The sequence below is a fragment of the Globicephala melas genome, chromosome 14, assembly GCF_963455315.2.
Source record: "Globicephala melas chromosome 14, mGloMel1.2, whole genome shotgun sequence".
In the NCBI taxonomy this organism is placed as follows: Eukaryota; Metazoa; Chordata; class Mammalia; order Artiodactyla; family Delphinidae; genus Globicephala; species Globicephala melas.
Window position 1 is genome coordinate 17,268,313 of NC_083327.1, and position 15,284 is coordinate 17,283,596.

General features: G+C 43.6%; 1 protein-coding gene and 1 pseudogene across 1 annotated transcript in view; both read right to left on the bottom strand.

Moving 5' to 3' along the window:
• The window catches only part of LOC115854800 (cytosol aminopeptidase-like), a 29,111-nt pseudogene extending 22,572 nt beyond the window's left edge, over positions 1 to 6,539 (bottom strand).
• The window catches only part of UBE3D (ubiquitin protein ligase E3D), a 162,391-nt gene that overhangs the window by 40,398 nt on the left and 106,709 nt on the right, over positions 1 to 15,284 (bottom strand). The gene's annotated exons all lie outside the window — the stretch shown is intronic.

The following is a 15,284-nucleotide window of genomic DNA, read 5'->3' on the forward strand; positions in this document are numbered from 1 at the left end:
TTTTCTACATAATTCAGTTACTTTTCCACAATTGCTTCTCTCTGCTCAACCTACCATCAAAACATGTAGGTTTGCCATTTCTTTGGGTCTTCATTCCTTATGATGGCTCTTGTGCCATGTAAAATTCATATAAATTTGTATGCTTTTCTCCTGATAATCTGTTTTATGCTACTTTAAACCTCAGGGCCAGCCAAAAAACCCTAAGAGGGTAGAGGTAAAAATCTGCCTCCCTTCAGATACTTTTTATGTCATTTTATGTCATCCCTTCTTTATGTCATTCCTTCTTTATGTCATTTTTCATTTTCTTGGTTATTTTCCTATCTTTCTTCAAACCCCTTACTAAATTTTCATTAGAGTATTTTCATTTGGGCACTTTTTAATTAATTCTTCATTTCTGAAATAATTTTGTCTTTTTCTTCCATTTCTTTTCTGAGTTCAATTAAATCCTTTATTTATCCTGGGTTTCGTCCATTTTGCCTTTCTGACTTAGGGTGACTTTTCATATCCTCAATGCTTGTTTGAGAATTTTTAATTCTATTTAGAGTGTGAACTTACAATTTTCTTTTGCATTATGGGGAGAATTTTCCTGAATTGATGTTTGTGATTCTTCATTTTCTGATTTTCTTTTCCTTTTTTTTAAATAAATAAATAAATTTATTCATTTTTGGCTGTGTTGGGTCTTTGTTGCTGCGCGCGGGCTTTCTCTAGTTGTGGCAAGCAGGGGCTACTCTTCATTGCTGTGCGCAGGCTTCTCATTGCGGTGGCTTCTCTTGTTGTAGAGCACAGGCTTTAGGTGCGCAGGCTTCAGTAGCTGTGGCACAGAGCACAGGCTCAGTAGTTGTGGCTCGCGGGCTCTAGAGCGCAGGCTCAGTAGTTGTGGTGCACGTGCTTAGTTGCTCCACAGCATGTGGGATCTTCCCGGACCAGGGCTCGAACCTGTGTCCCCTGCACTGGCAGGTGGATTCTTAACCACTGCACCACCAGGGAAGTCCCCATTTTCTGATTTTCTGTAAAGCTTCTCTACTGACTTTACTTTCCTTTTGTTCATTTTTATGATACTGAAAACCTTTATAAATTCCCATTTTAACAGGTGCCCTTTTCTGTCAGCCTAGCAAAGTCCCAAAGCTTTAGTGGGGTTTTCTGTCAGAGTGTTTCGGTGGTGGGAAAGAGGTATCAATCCTTTGTGTGATTCTCTTTTATCTTAGAGAACCCTAAATTTTCCTTTTCTCCTTCATCCTCTAATTTCTAAAAAGTACTTATTTTCTTATTTTGCCTTTTTTTCTCTTCCAGAAGTTATACTTCTGGAAGACTGCTCTATTAAGTGATGCCTACCTTTTAAAATCATGCTTGCCCCTTTAAATCCTGTATGTCTTTAAATGGTGTACCTGGTCCTGTATTGCATCTGGCCCTTTAAATCACATGCACTTTAAAAATCCCCTCCCTAATCTCCGTGCTCTGATCTGCTTGGACATTTTTCTAGCATTTTAAACTTTAGGCTGGATTTAATCTTTCTAGTGGCCATTCCAAATAGCTCTTAGGTACCTTTGCTAGTCTCTCCTGCCTTCTCTGCAGTTTTTTTTAAGTCTGCTTTTGCTCACCAAAAGCCTTGTGGCAGAGTGGAGATGGGGCAGAAGTATACGGAATTGAGTGCTGGAACCTGTTGATTTTTTTTTCTATTTATTCACAGTCACTTTGCAGTTCTGGCACTCTCCGTCTCCAGAATAATGCTAAAGGTGTGGTTCTGTGTAGAATCTTCACAGTTGGGAAGTTGTTTAATGTTTTCACTTTGGGAGACTGATTACTACGTGGCTGCCGTTGTTTTCTGCTATGTAGAAACGTGCAGGGAGCATTTTTAACTTCGGGTGATCAGAGAATGGAGAAAGACAGGGAGACAAGATAGGCAATTTAAAAAATGGCCAGTTAGGGGCTTCCCTGGTGGCGCAGTGGTTGAGAGTCCGCCTGCCGATGCAGGGGACACGGGTTCGTGCCCCGGTCCGGGAAGATCCCACATGCCGTGGAGCGGCTGGGCCCGTGAGCCATGGCCGCTGAGCCTGCGCGTCCGGAGCCTGTGCTCCGCAACGGGAGAGGCCACAGCGGTGACAGGCCCGCGTACCGCAGCAAAAAAAAAAAAAAAAAAAAGAAAGAAATGGCCAGTTAAAGGAGAAAAGCAGGGCTCTAGCTGACTGTTGCCAAGACTGGGGCAGCGGGAGAAGAGGAAACCTTTAATTTTTGTATCCAGAGTCAAACAGGCTGGGGCCTCTCTGGCTGGTTCTTAACACCTGATAATGCACAGTTCTGAGGGTTTTTTTGTCGGGGAGGGAAGGACCTAAACAAAATGGTTTATAAAACTGATAAAAAGCATCATCTTCACAGTGAGACTCTCCAAGCCTTCTGCATGATGAGATAAAAGTAATCAACTGAAAGAAGAAATTTAATAAACTCTTAAAATACCCAGAACAGGTTTAGTTTAAATGGATTTTTTTTTTTTTTTTTTTTTTTTTTTTTTTTGCGGTACGCGGGCCTCTCACTGTTGTGGCCTCTCCCGTTGCGGAGCACAGGCTCCGGACGCGCAGGCTCAGCGGCCATGGCTCACGGGCTCAGCCGCTCCGCGGCATGTGGGATCTTCCTGGACCGGGGCACGAACCCACGTCCCCTGCATCGGCAGGCGGACTCTCAACCACTCGCCACTAGGGAAGCCCTAAGTGGATTTTTTTAAAGCACCTAAATATCAGATAGCAAGCTGTGTTTTGGACACCATCACTGGGTTAAAAAAGAAACAATAAAGTTGAGAAAAAAATGAAAAATTCAGTGAATGGTTGCGCTAGTTCTACTGTCATTAAGCGCAATTTCCTTTCCATTTCATACAAGTCTAAAAGTAAAAACAACGCCACAATCCATTTGCCTGCAGAAACCACTCTGTAATTTGTGACCTGAACCGTTGACAACATTTAGTAGAAAACTAAAAATGTGGGGCTATTTCATTCCCTCACCATGCCACTCACCCACCCCAAGAAAAATTTGACTCCAAAGATGTAGAGTAGTGGTAAAATGTGACACTGATAATACATTAATTATAAAAATGGCCACACCTTGCTTATATGACTTACAAAGTGCTTTCACATAGGAAGGGTAGTTGTTATTCTCCTTCTGTTGATGTAAAAACCAAGGTTAAATCACAGAGAGCCAAAGACGACACTAAAAGTCCTTGCCTTGAATTCTTCAAATATATGGCAATGGCGGTCAAAATATAAAGTGAGAAACCTCCAAACCATAGCTACACTCAACGAGCTAAGCATCTCCTTGGACCAGAAGAACAAAGCGGGGAGTCAGAGCTGAAGCCAGGGATCTGATGGGGCTGAAGTCAAAGTCAGGCTCCAGGGCGGAGTAATAGCCACGAAAGGAGACCCAAGAAAGTCGCTACTGACACCTGCTGGAGGTTACGACTCACACGGACTCCACAGCTACAGCAATGGCGAGAGGCCAGGCTGCCTGCTGGTTCAGGGGGTAAGTCTGCAGGAAGCCCAGGAGCAGCACAGAACCCCCCCCTCCATTCTGGACTCGGTTCTGGACGAGGCAGGTTGAAGTAGCTACAAAACTACCAGGGAGGTGGGGCAAGCCCGGGGAGCACTAAGGGGAGAAACTTACACAAGGTGAGAACTTAAACAACGTGAGCTTGCAAACCAACATTCTAAAACACATGAAGAAACGGAACCCTGAATTAGGCCACAAAATGCACAACTAGAAGATCAGGCGACTCCAGACAAAATTAAAAGAACAGAACAAATGAAAAAGACTTAAAAGCGGGTATATTTAATAGCCTCAGAAAGATTTTTAAAACTTGGTATCATCTAAAGAGAACAGATTGATAATTGCCAGAGGCAGGGAATGGGAGGGGCATGGGGGGGGCAAAATGGGTGACGGGGTCACAAGGCACAAATTTCCAGTTATAAAATGTCCTGAGGGGCTTCCCTGGTGGCGCAGTGGATGAGAGTCCGCCTGCCGATGCAGGGGACACGGGTTCGTGCCCCGGTCTGGGAAGATCCCACATGCCGCGGAGCGGCTGGGCCCGTGAGCCATGGCCACTGAGCCTGCGCGTCCGGAGCCTGTGCTCCGCAGCGGGAGAGGCCAGAACAGTGAGAGACCCGCGTACCGCAAAAAAAAAAAAACAGAAAAAAATGTCCTGAGGATGTAAGGGACAGCATGGTGACTACAGTTCATAATACTGTATTATATACTTGAAAATTGCTACGAGAGTGGATCTTAAAAGTCTTTGTCACAAGAAAAATAATTTGTAACTGTGTGTGGTGATAGATGTTAATTACACTTATTGTGGTGATCATTTCGCAATATATACAAATATTGAATCACTACACTGTACATCTGAAACTAACATAACATTATATTCAATTACACCTCAATTTAAAAAACTTGATGCCTTGGAAATGAAAAAAAATATCCATTGAACTAAAAACTCAATAGTTGGGATAAACACCAGAATGAGTGAACTGGACAATCTAGTAGTGAGGAATTTATCCCTAATGTGCACACGTGCGCATGCACACACACAAAAGAACATTTAAGAGATAAGCAGAATAGACTGAAAGACTCCAATATAAGTCTAATAGGAGGTCAACAGAGGAAATGGGGGTGGGGGAGATAATGGAGATTTCATATATAATAGCTAGTGATTTTCCAGAACTAAGTTAAAGACAGGAGTCCTCAGGTGGAGTAGTCTCAGAATACTAAATAGAACACATTTTTAAAAATCCACACCTAGACATCACTGTAAAGCTAGAGTACATCAAGCATAAAGATAGACTCTTCCAGACCAGTAGGAGAAAAGAGATGGATTCCATCTGCAGAGCAACAGCAAATAATGTTATAATAGCTGTCTTCTCAAAAGAACGAGAGGGCAGAAGGCAATGAGTGATAGATCTTCAAACTGAAAAGGTGTGCAGAATTCTATACCTAGCTGAGTCATCATTCAAGAACAAAATGAAGACATTTCAGAAGGAAATTCTGTGAAAGGAATACTAAAGGATACGGAATGTCGGGAAAGAAAACAAAAAGTATGACACTCATATGTATATATGCAATGAATCTTAAAATATTTAAAATCAACCACTAATTTATTTGTTTTTAAGTGAAGCAAAGACAGTAGACCATAACAATGTGGCAGATGTGAGGTACAGGGAAGGAATGTGCTTAACAGGTAGCTAAAATATGGTAAGGTACTTGCCTGTTTGAAAAAGGTAAAGATATTGAACCACTTTGTTTTTCCTACAACGCTTTATATATTTAAACATTCTAAGAGCAACCACTAAAAGAAGAAACCTGCAAGCTATTGTTTCCAAGCCAGCAGAGGAAATTCTTTAGAAAGGGATGAAAAACCTATCAAGACAACCAGGAATTAAGAAATAAGGAAAAAAGAATAAGAGATCAAGTGTGACAATGAAAAAACACACACGTACACCCAACTGTATTACTAATCACAATAAAGTAAGTAGATTTAACTCCCCTATTTAAAATAAAAATACCAAGAGCCACGTCTTCTGTTTGCAGTGCTCTGATTTCTGTGAAAATTATTAGTGTATTTGGGGGACTTAGTGCTGAAACGCAGCTGATGGTTCAAATGGACAATATCTGAAATGTTTATGGCCTTTACAAATGGGTTTCAAGCTGAAGGTAAATGAGAAGGAAACAGTAAGACCAACAGAAACAGAGTCAGAAACATTGGGACTAGAGACAAAATGTAGCTGTTATAAAGAACATCAATCAGCTCTAAAGAGACAAGAAAAGGCACCAGTACTTAAACATTACTTGGCTAATTGTTGACTTCATTTTAGTCTGTTCTGTTATTACGGCTTCGGACAACATACCAGACATCCTCTTGTATGCTACAGATGTATCAAACCACCTTAAATTACTGCAAGCTAACTGCTGATGCTAACTGCGTGAAGCCCAGGCTGAGCTACAGAAATACTCTCCCTGCTGTCCCAACGTCATCGCTACTCTGGGACCTTCATTCCCAACTTGTAACCTAGAAGGAAGCAACGTGCTGATCTCTAAGGGGAATGCCAGCCTTAGGCTGGATGCTAGCCTTTCCTCTTTAGACTAACTTAATCCACAAGCGCTCACACTTCTGTGAATCCTTCAACTCCTGACACTAGCATCAGTGGATTCCTGAGCCGGAGGGATGAGAAACCTGGGGTCTCGGCAGGCAAGTGACTTGTGCCCAGATGTACCTGTTGCAGGTACAGAAGCCAAGACCAGAACCCAGATCTGTCCCCCACCTCCATGCCAGGGCTTTTCCACGCTACGTCGTACGTCAGGTCTACGAGAGCGAGGACCGAAAGGATAATGAAGTAACTCCATTCTCGTTCCTCACAGCTGCCCTGGCCTGGTCCTCCACACCTTCTCTGTTCTAAATCTTGTCTCTGCTGAGCAATCCGTGGTTCCTGGGTGGGCTCACGAGATGTTCTCAGCAGAGGCTCAGGACGGTGTCCCTTCCAATCCACCATTCCCTTGAAGGCTGGCATCCCTCCCAGGCTGCCCTTTCCCCTTCGAGCCAGAAAATCTCCTTCAAACACACGGAAGAAGCCAGTGCAGTCATTTCAATCTTGATGCAACTTTGTTTCTAAAAGCAGACATGTAGCTTTAGTTGCCTCTTCAAGGAAACAAGACCAGGTAGCCACTTGGCTAAACACAGCCATGCTCAGTGTGGGAAAGAATCAAGTCCCTTTGTTGATAGCTCTGGGCAAGGGGAGAATCTCACATTTTAGAAACCTTTCTTGGAGTAACCATACTTCCAAGTAATACATGCAAACGCGAAACCACTGGAAAATTCCTAAGCCACAAATGTTTCAATATGGACCAGGATCAGAGTCAGAAACAGAAGTTGAGGGCTTCCCTGGTGGCGCAATGGTTGAGAGTCCGCCTGCTGATGCAGGGGACACGGGTTCGTGCCCCGGTCCGGGAAGATCCCACATGCCGCAGAGTGGCTGGGCCCGTGAGCCGTGGCCGCTGGGCCTGCGTGTCCGGAGCCTGTGCTCCGCAACGGGAGAGGCCACAACAGTGAGAGGCCCGCGTACCGCAAAAAAAAAAAAAAAAAAGAAACAGAAGTTGAAACCGAAAGCAGAAGAAGCCTGAGGGAGGGGAGAGAAGGAGAGAGGCAGAGAAATCAAAGGCTGTGCAGAGAACATTCCAGGTTTCTCCTCCTGCTCTTCTCTGGCACACAGCCTACCTGACAGTGTTTCCCCCTCGCCTGCCTCTGTAGGAAAGAGTGAGCCGGGTCTCTCAGGCGGGAAGAGCCGAGGGCCGGACAGCACCCTAAGCCCATCATTCCTGACCTTTCTTTGTGGCTGGTAGGAGGATGCTGTGACAGAGACCCAATTCTCTTGGAGAGCAAAACAAAAACAAAAACAAAAACCCTACATTATGTGGCTTTATCTATGCTTTCCTTCAGTTAAACACTTTCAAGATGTTCAAAAGAAATAAGGACTTAGTCTCCTTAAGGAATAGCGTTATATTATTCAGTCTGGGTGAATAAATTAGGAACAAACAGGGAACAGACAAAATGACTCTGTGTGCATCTACTTTCAAAGGAACTTTAGATTTTAACCCAACGCCCTCATTGCACAAAGAAACTGGGACCCACAGAGGTTACCTGGCTAGCTGGGGGTCACAAAATCCAGGTGGTGGCAAATCTGAGACTAGAGCTTGAGTGTCTTACATCAGGGTGAGTGACTGTCCTAGGACACCAGGCTTGCTGTGAGAAGGAGAGGTTACAAGGGCTGCACGGCCCTGAGGGAGAGAGGATGCTAAGTTCATGCTGAATGGCACAAAGATGAGTTACAGAGATAAATGACCCCCGGATTCTACCAAGCATCTGAGTGTGAAAGGGAGAAATCATGGTAGAAGAAAAAAAAAAAAAAAGACAGCAAAAGAAAAAATACAAACCGCGGGCTTCCCTGGTGGCGCAGTGGTTGAGAGTCTGCCTGCTGATGCAGGGGGCGCGAGTACGTGCCCTGGTCCGGGAGGATCCCACATGCCGTGGAGCGGCTGGGCCCGTGAGCCATGGCCGCTGAGCCTGAGCGTCCGGAGCCTGTGCTCCGCAACGGGAGAGGCCACAGCAGTGAGAGGCCCGCGTAACGCAAAAAACAAACAAACAAACCGCATGACAACAATTCAGTTTACTTCATTTGTTAGGGACTGTGTAACGTGCAGATTAATAAGAAAAAGTGAAGAAAACAGGAAAATAAGCTACTTGAGCTAATGACTAGGTATTCATCATAACTGAAAGATTTTCCTCCTTTACATTTCTCACTTCAGTGGGAATATATTCCATTTTCACTGAAGTGTTTCTTACCTTGGTTCTCAAAAACCTTTTTCAGAAATGCTTTGGGTGTTTTGTTTTTGGGGGGTATCTTTTGTTTTCCAAAAATTATTTTTTTAGGGGTGTTTGTTATAATGCAGATCCCTGGGCTTTCCTCCGGAGTTACTGAAGCAGAATCTCTGGGGCTCTCACTCAGAAATCTGAATTTTGAACAAGTTTCCTACGGACGCTGACATACAAGAGCCAGAACCATCCATAATCCCGGCATTGCAGAATCAGCCAAACCCATCTGTCCTCCAGGCCTCCCCTCACCCACTTCAGAGTTACTGAGTCTGAGGCTCAGAGACAGCGAGTGCCCTCCAATCACAGAGGCTCCCCAGGCCCTGCCCCAGGCCTGCTCTCGCCGCCAGGCTGTGAAGGACTGAAACTGTTTGATTTGAAGACTCTATACTTTTAGGCTTAAAGTGCAAATAAGTATTGCTTTGCTAATGAAAAACATACCAGATTTTTCTGTCATGAGGATGTATTTTCCCTTCACGGTCAGGGGGAAAAAGTTACCTTATTAAAAACAAGCAAACAAAACAAGAGACAGAATGATTGACTTTCTGGGCTACGCCTCGTTCCTACTTCTCTCAATAAGGCCAAAGCCAGGGCGCTCCAGCCCTACCAGGCTCCCCACCAAGTGGTAGCCCCTCAGAGTAAAGGCCATGGAAGGCCTGGGAACTGTCCCGCTTTGCCTACAAGCCCAACTCCTTGGAAAGGATAGAAATTTCTGAGGAGCAGCGCATGTGGCAGGGAATCTGGGACCGGGGAGCAGCCTCCTGAAAGAAGCAGTGTAGCAGCGAGAAGACTCCTGGGCTCGCTGACCCTCTGGGAAACCTCCAGGCTCCTTCCAGGTCCCTCCGTGTATTCTCCAGAATGTGGCCAAACAGCAGAGTCCAATACGAGAAGAGACAGAGGATAGAGGATTCAGACTAGAGACCTGTATGAATCTAAGGATACCTGCTTATTTCCCCAAACCACAGAACGCCCCACGGGGCAGAAAGGAAGGTTAGGGCAACATCCTTTTCACACCCAAATTGTTGAGGCAGTTCTCAGAAATCTGTTTTAAGGAGAGAGACTGAAAATAGCCAGAGCAGTAATCACCACCTTCGAGACTGGATTCCCTAAATATAACGAGCGGCACTCAACCCCGGATTATCTCTGCCCACTGAGGACGAAGGCGTTATAGAAGGAAAGAAAGAAGGCCTACGTGCCTTGAGACCTGAGGGCACCAGCGCTGCACGCCCTCGAACCTCTGGACGGTGCGTGCGGATCAGGACAAATTCTATCTAGCCAGAGCCTGCCCATCTTGATGGGGGTCTGCCCGCCTCCTAATTCCATCTGCAGCAACCCTTGGACATCTGGAGTGGCTCGCAGCCTCCCTCCCCTCTATTCCCACCTGATAACAGGACCCCGGCTTATAAAGCCCTCCTCTGACAGTCTCCAGGAAGGCTGACTGTCTTCATGCCAGTGACGAAACAGAGGAAAAGGCAGAATACAGCCAGTAATTGAGTCCCAGCATCTCCAACGGGGCCAACTTTATACCAAAATATATTTCTGTGTGTGTGCGTATATGTGCATATATAGAACGAGAGACACTAACAAGAATTACTCTAAAATGTCAATCCTGGTGACGCCCAGTGATTTTCACTCCCTTTACATTTTTCTGTATTTCCCAATCTTGTATCATCAAGGTGATTATCTTTTTATAATCATTTAATAAAACGTCACCTTAAAAGATATTAAAGGCTATAATTTACCTAGACATGAGCATGGCATATGATAGACGACCGTTTATGTAGTGTAACATCTGAAAGTAGACAGGAAAAAACTGGTGTACAGATAGAATCCTCACTTTCCCTTTCTGTAGCCCCTTTGTTACTCCTCGTCTGTAAAGTTCCTGGGCCCCTGCCTACCCATTTCTTGGAGTGCTATATAGACTGCATATACCTATAAAAAAATTCTTAAGTTGGAACCACAACTTCAAACTTCCATACAATCAAAGCCTTTCACCTAAGATGCCAACTAATGGCCAAATGACTGAACCAAATTTTTATGTGTTGTTTTCTTCTCCTCTTTGGATACAGATATTAAAACAGGTAGTGAAAAAGTAGCTGGATGGGAGAATTATCTGTAAAATTATTAATTTCTGAACAATTGAGAAGTTGAATACAGCTGACCCTTGAACAACGTGGAGGTTAATCTGTGTGTAACTCATAGCTGGCCCTCTGCATCCACGGTTCCTTTCCATTGGCACATTCGACCAACCACAGACCACGCAGTACGGTGATATTATTCACCATTGAAAAATACCATGTGTAAGTGGAATCGTGCAGTTCGAACCCATGTTGTTCAAGGGTCACTGTATACGGTTTTCACGTCATGGAAATGTTGACACGGATATCAGTGAGTTTCTTAAAGTTAAAATCAAACTGCACACGAATTGTGAAATTTTTTGTTCTAATTCTGTGAAGAATGCCATTGGTAGTTTGACAGGGGTTGCGCTGAATCTGTAGATTGCTTTGGGTAGTATTGTCACTTTCACAGTATTGATTCTTCCAATCCAAGAACACGGTATATTTCTCCATCTGTTTATATCATCTTTGATTTCTTTCATCAGTGTTCTATAGTTTTCTGAGTACAAGTCTTTCGCCTTCTTAGGTAGGTTTACTCCTAGGTATTTTAATCTTTTTGTTGCAATGGTAAATGGTAGCATTTCCTTAATTTCTCTTTCTGAATTTTTGTTGTCAGTGTATAGGAATGCCAGAGATTTCTGTGCATTAATTTTGTATCCTGCAACCTTACCAAATTCACTGATTAGTTCTAGTAGTTTTCTGGTGGCATCTTTAGGATTTTCTACGTATAGTATGTCATCGGCAATGACAGTTTTACTTCTTCTTTTCCAATTTGGATTCCTTTTATTGCTTTTTCTTCTCTGATTGCTGTGGCTAGGACTTCCAAAACTATGTTGAATAAGAGTGGCGAGAGTGGACATCCTTGTTTTGTTCCTGATCTTAGCGGAAATGCTTTCAGTTTTTCACCATTGAGGATGATGTTTGCTGTGGGTTTGTCATATACGGCCTTTATTATGTTGAGGTAGGTTCCCCCATGCCCATTTTCTGGAGAGTTTTTATCATAAATGGGTGTTGAATTTTGTCAAAAGCTTTTTCTGCATCTATTGAGATGATCATATGGTTATTCTCTTTCAATATGTTAATATGGTGTATCACACTGATCGATTTGTGTATATTGAAAAATCCTTGCATCCCTGGGCTAAATCCCACTTGATCATGGTGTATGATCCTTTTAATGTGCTGTTGGATTCTGTTTGCTAGTATTTTGCGTAAAAACAGAAATATAGACCAACGGTACAGGATAGAAAGCCCAGAGATAAACTCAAGCACACATGGTCACCTAATTTACAACAAAGGAGGCAAGAACATACAATGGAGAAAAGACAGCCTCTTCAATAAGTGGTGCTGGGAAAAGTGGACAGCTACATGTAAAAGAATGAAATTAGAACACTCCCTAACACCATACACAAAAATAAACTCCAAATGGATTAAAGACTTAAATGTAAGACCAGACACCTTAAAACTCTTAGAGGAAAACACAGGAAAAACACTCTGACATAAACCACAGCAAGACCTTTTTTGATCCACCTCCTAGAGTAACAGAAATAAAAACAAAAATAAACAAATGGGACTTAATTAAACTTGAAAGCTTTTGCACAGCAAAGGAAACCATAAACAAGACAAAAAGACAGCCCTCAGAATGGGAGGAAATATTTGCAAATGAAACAACAAATGATTAATCTCCAAAATATACAAACAGCTCATGGAGCTCAATATCAAAAAGACAAACAATCCAGTTAAAAAATGGGTGGAAGACCTAACTAGACATTTCACCAGGGAAGACATACAGATGGCCAAGATGCACATGAAAAGATGCTCAACATCACTAATTATTACAGAAATGCAAATCAAAACTACAATTGGATATCACCTCACACCAGTCAGAATGGCCATCATCAAAAAATCTAGAAACAATAAATGCTGGAGAGTGTGTGGAGAAAAGGGAACCCTCCTGCACTGTTGGTGGGAATGTAAATTGATACAGCCACTATGGAGAACAGTTTGGAGGTTCCTTAAAAAACTAAAAATAGAACTACCATATGATCCAGCAATCCCACTACTGGGCATATACCCTGAGAAAACCATAATTCAAAAAGAGTCATGTACCACAATGTTCACTGCAGCACTATTTACAATAGGACCTAGAGTCTGTTGTACAGAGTGAAGTAAGTCAGAAAGAAAAACAAATACTGTATGCTAACACATATATATGGAATCTAAAAAAAAAAAAATGGTACTGATGAACCTAGTTGCAGGGCAGGAATAAAGAGACAGACATAGAAAATGGACTTGAGGATGTGGGGTGGGAGGGTGAAGCTGGGGCGGAGTGAGAGTAGCATCGACATGTATACACTACCGAATGTAAAATAGGTGGCTGGTGGGAAGCAGCCGCATAGCACAGGGAGATCAGCTTTGCGATGACCTAGAGGGGTGGGATAGGGAAGGTGGGAGGGAGGCTCAAGAGGGAGGAGATTAGGGGACATGTGTGTGCATATGGCTGATTCGCTCTGTTGTGCAACAGTATTGTGAAGCAATTATACTCCAATAAAGATCTATTTTAAAAAAATCAAACTACACACAAGTAACATCAGTGAGAATTTCCTGCTCTGGAAAAGTATACGCAACCCTTAGTCAAGGCGCTTCATCAGCTTCACCTTCCCCCGTGGAACAGTCTATGACTTCAAATCCATCAAGAGCTGAGGAAGCTTCCCTGACTAAGCCTGTCAGGTGTAAATAGATAAGCTCTATGAAGCTCTTTTGTTTCTTCTCTTCTACATATGTTCACTGCACTATACAGCCACACAGCATACACATAAAACGATAGTCTGATGAAGTTCAACTTATTTGCCAGGATCCATATCGCTCATATTGCCCCCTTAGCTGAAGGCTGTGGTTCTCTAAAGGATGGTATTAATGAAAGAGATACTGTTGCTGCCATGTGGTAAAACTAAGATGCGCAAGACCCAGGGCAATGACAGGACCATTTGTACTTTCTTTGATGTAGCTGCCATGAGATGGAATACGTAATAGACTCAGAACCAGAAGACCTAGGTTTGAAACATAGCCTTTCGTTTTGGTAGTGACGTGATCTTGCCTACATTACTTACATTCTACCCCTTATTATTATTATTTTTTTAAAACGATCTTTTTTTTTTTTTTTTTTTTTGGCCATGCCGCGCAGCATGCGGGATCTTAGTTCCCCAACCAGGGATTGAACCTGTGCCCCTGCATTGGAAGCATGGAGTCTTAACAACTGGATCACCATGGAATTCCATGCCCCTTTTAACATGAGGGTTGTTGTGAGGATTTTAAAAAGGATAATGTCTGTGAAAACATTTAAATTACTGTAGGATGTAGCAACTTACCTGGGTAAGAAAAAGAAGCCTCAGTTCTGGGGCTCTATGGCCTGGAAAATCCCATCCACACAGTTTGGATGGCCGGGCGCAGTGGGCAGAGCTTGGAGTTAGAGGTAAGGTATGCGAATGAACCAAAGGGGATTCCTGAACTCGGAGCTCAAGGCCTTAGAACATTCCTAATCTCTCAGTTGAGTGTAAGCTCCCAAGGTAGACTCCCCTTGGGAGTTCTCGGTGGGAGTCCAGCCATCGGTTAGGAGAGAGACGGAGTTGAGCCAGACGGCCCCATCTATTCATGGGAGCCCTTGCCACATGACTACCTAGCGACGCTGTGTTTAGACTGGATGAGGCCCGAGCGAAACGGAAGGGGCAGTAGGTGCAGACCGGGAAAGCAACGCTCAACCAAGGGTCTGCTGGGCCTCCAGGCAGGGTCAGTGTGTACCACAAGGGGCCACAGGCACACCTTGTTCCTGTTGAACCTTCGGACCCACGTGGCCCAGACCAGGAGGAGAACCCCCTCGTCACTAAAGGGAGAGATGCTATCCTTCTGACAATCCACTAAGCCTGCAGCACTACTTCTCTGGGAGATAAACAAGGCTGACACAAAGACTGAGAAGGTGAGCGCTCTGCCTCGGTCACGGTCATCCAAATCTTTCAAGATCGGACAGGACACTGTCTCCCCATCTGTGCTCTGAGAGCATTAATCCCATAAAACGCCCTGAGGAAAAGTCTTCCTGATATCAAATTTTAAGAGCATTTCCTACATTCTTCAACTAGGAGGGTCACACTGCCCCTGTATATGCTTGAAAGGCCCTGAAAAGTCTTGCAGCTAAAAAAGAAAGATCTAACTTTGTTTAACCAAACTTCTTTTAATAGGCAACATTATCTGGTGGTTAAGAATGGGGGTGGAGGTGCGGTCTAGAGCCAGGCTTTGAACCTCCTGTTCCTCCGCTCACTAGCTGTGTGAGCGTGGGCAAGCTAATCTCCCTGGCTCAGTTTCTGTACCTGTGGAATGGGAATAATATTGATAATATACCTTCCTCATGGTGTTTCTCATAAAAATGAAATGAATGAATAAGTACAAATCGTTGAGAACAGGGCCTGGAATACAGAAAGCACTGAATAAATATTAGCTATTTTAATTTGCGTTATTATTATCTGATGAATATCTCATGGTTTTTTATGAGTGACACCTATTTATACGCTAAGCAACTTGTGTCCCACGGAACAGGGAAAATCAGGTGTAGCACAAAAAGCCTAACGTAGGAATCAGAGTTTCAGTCTCCAATAACAACTTACCCTTCCTGGCTCTGCTCCTTATTTATAAAAGTAAGGTCATTGGACTAGTTGATCCTTCCAGCTACAATAGTCCAAGATTCTAAGAAAGAGGCATAGAACCATTAAACCCAGCCGCCCCGA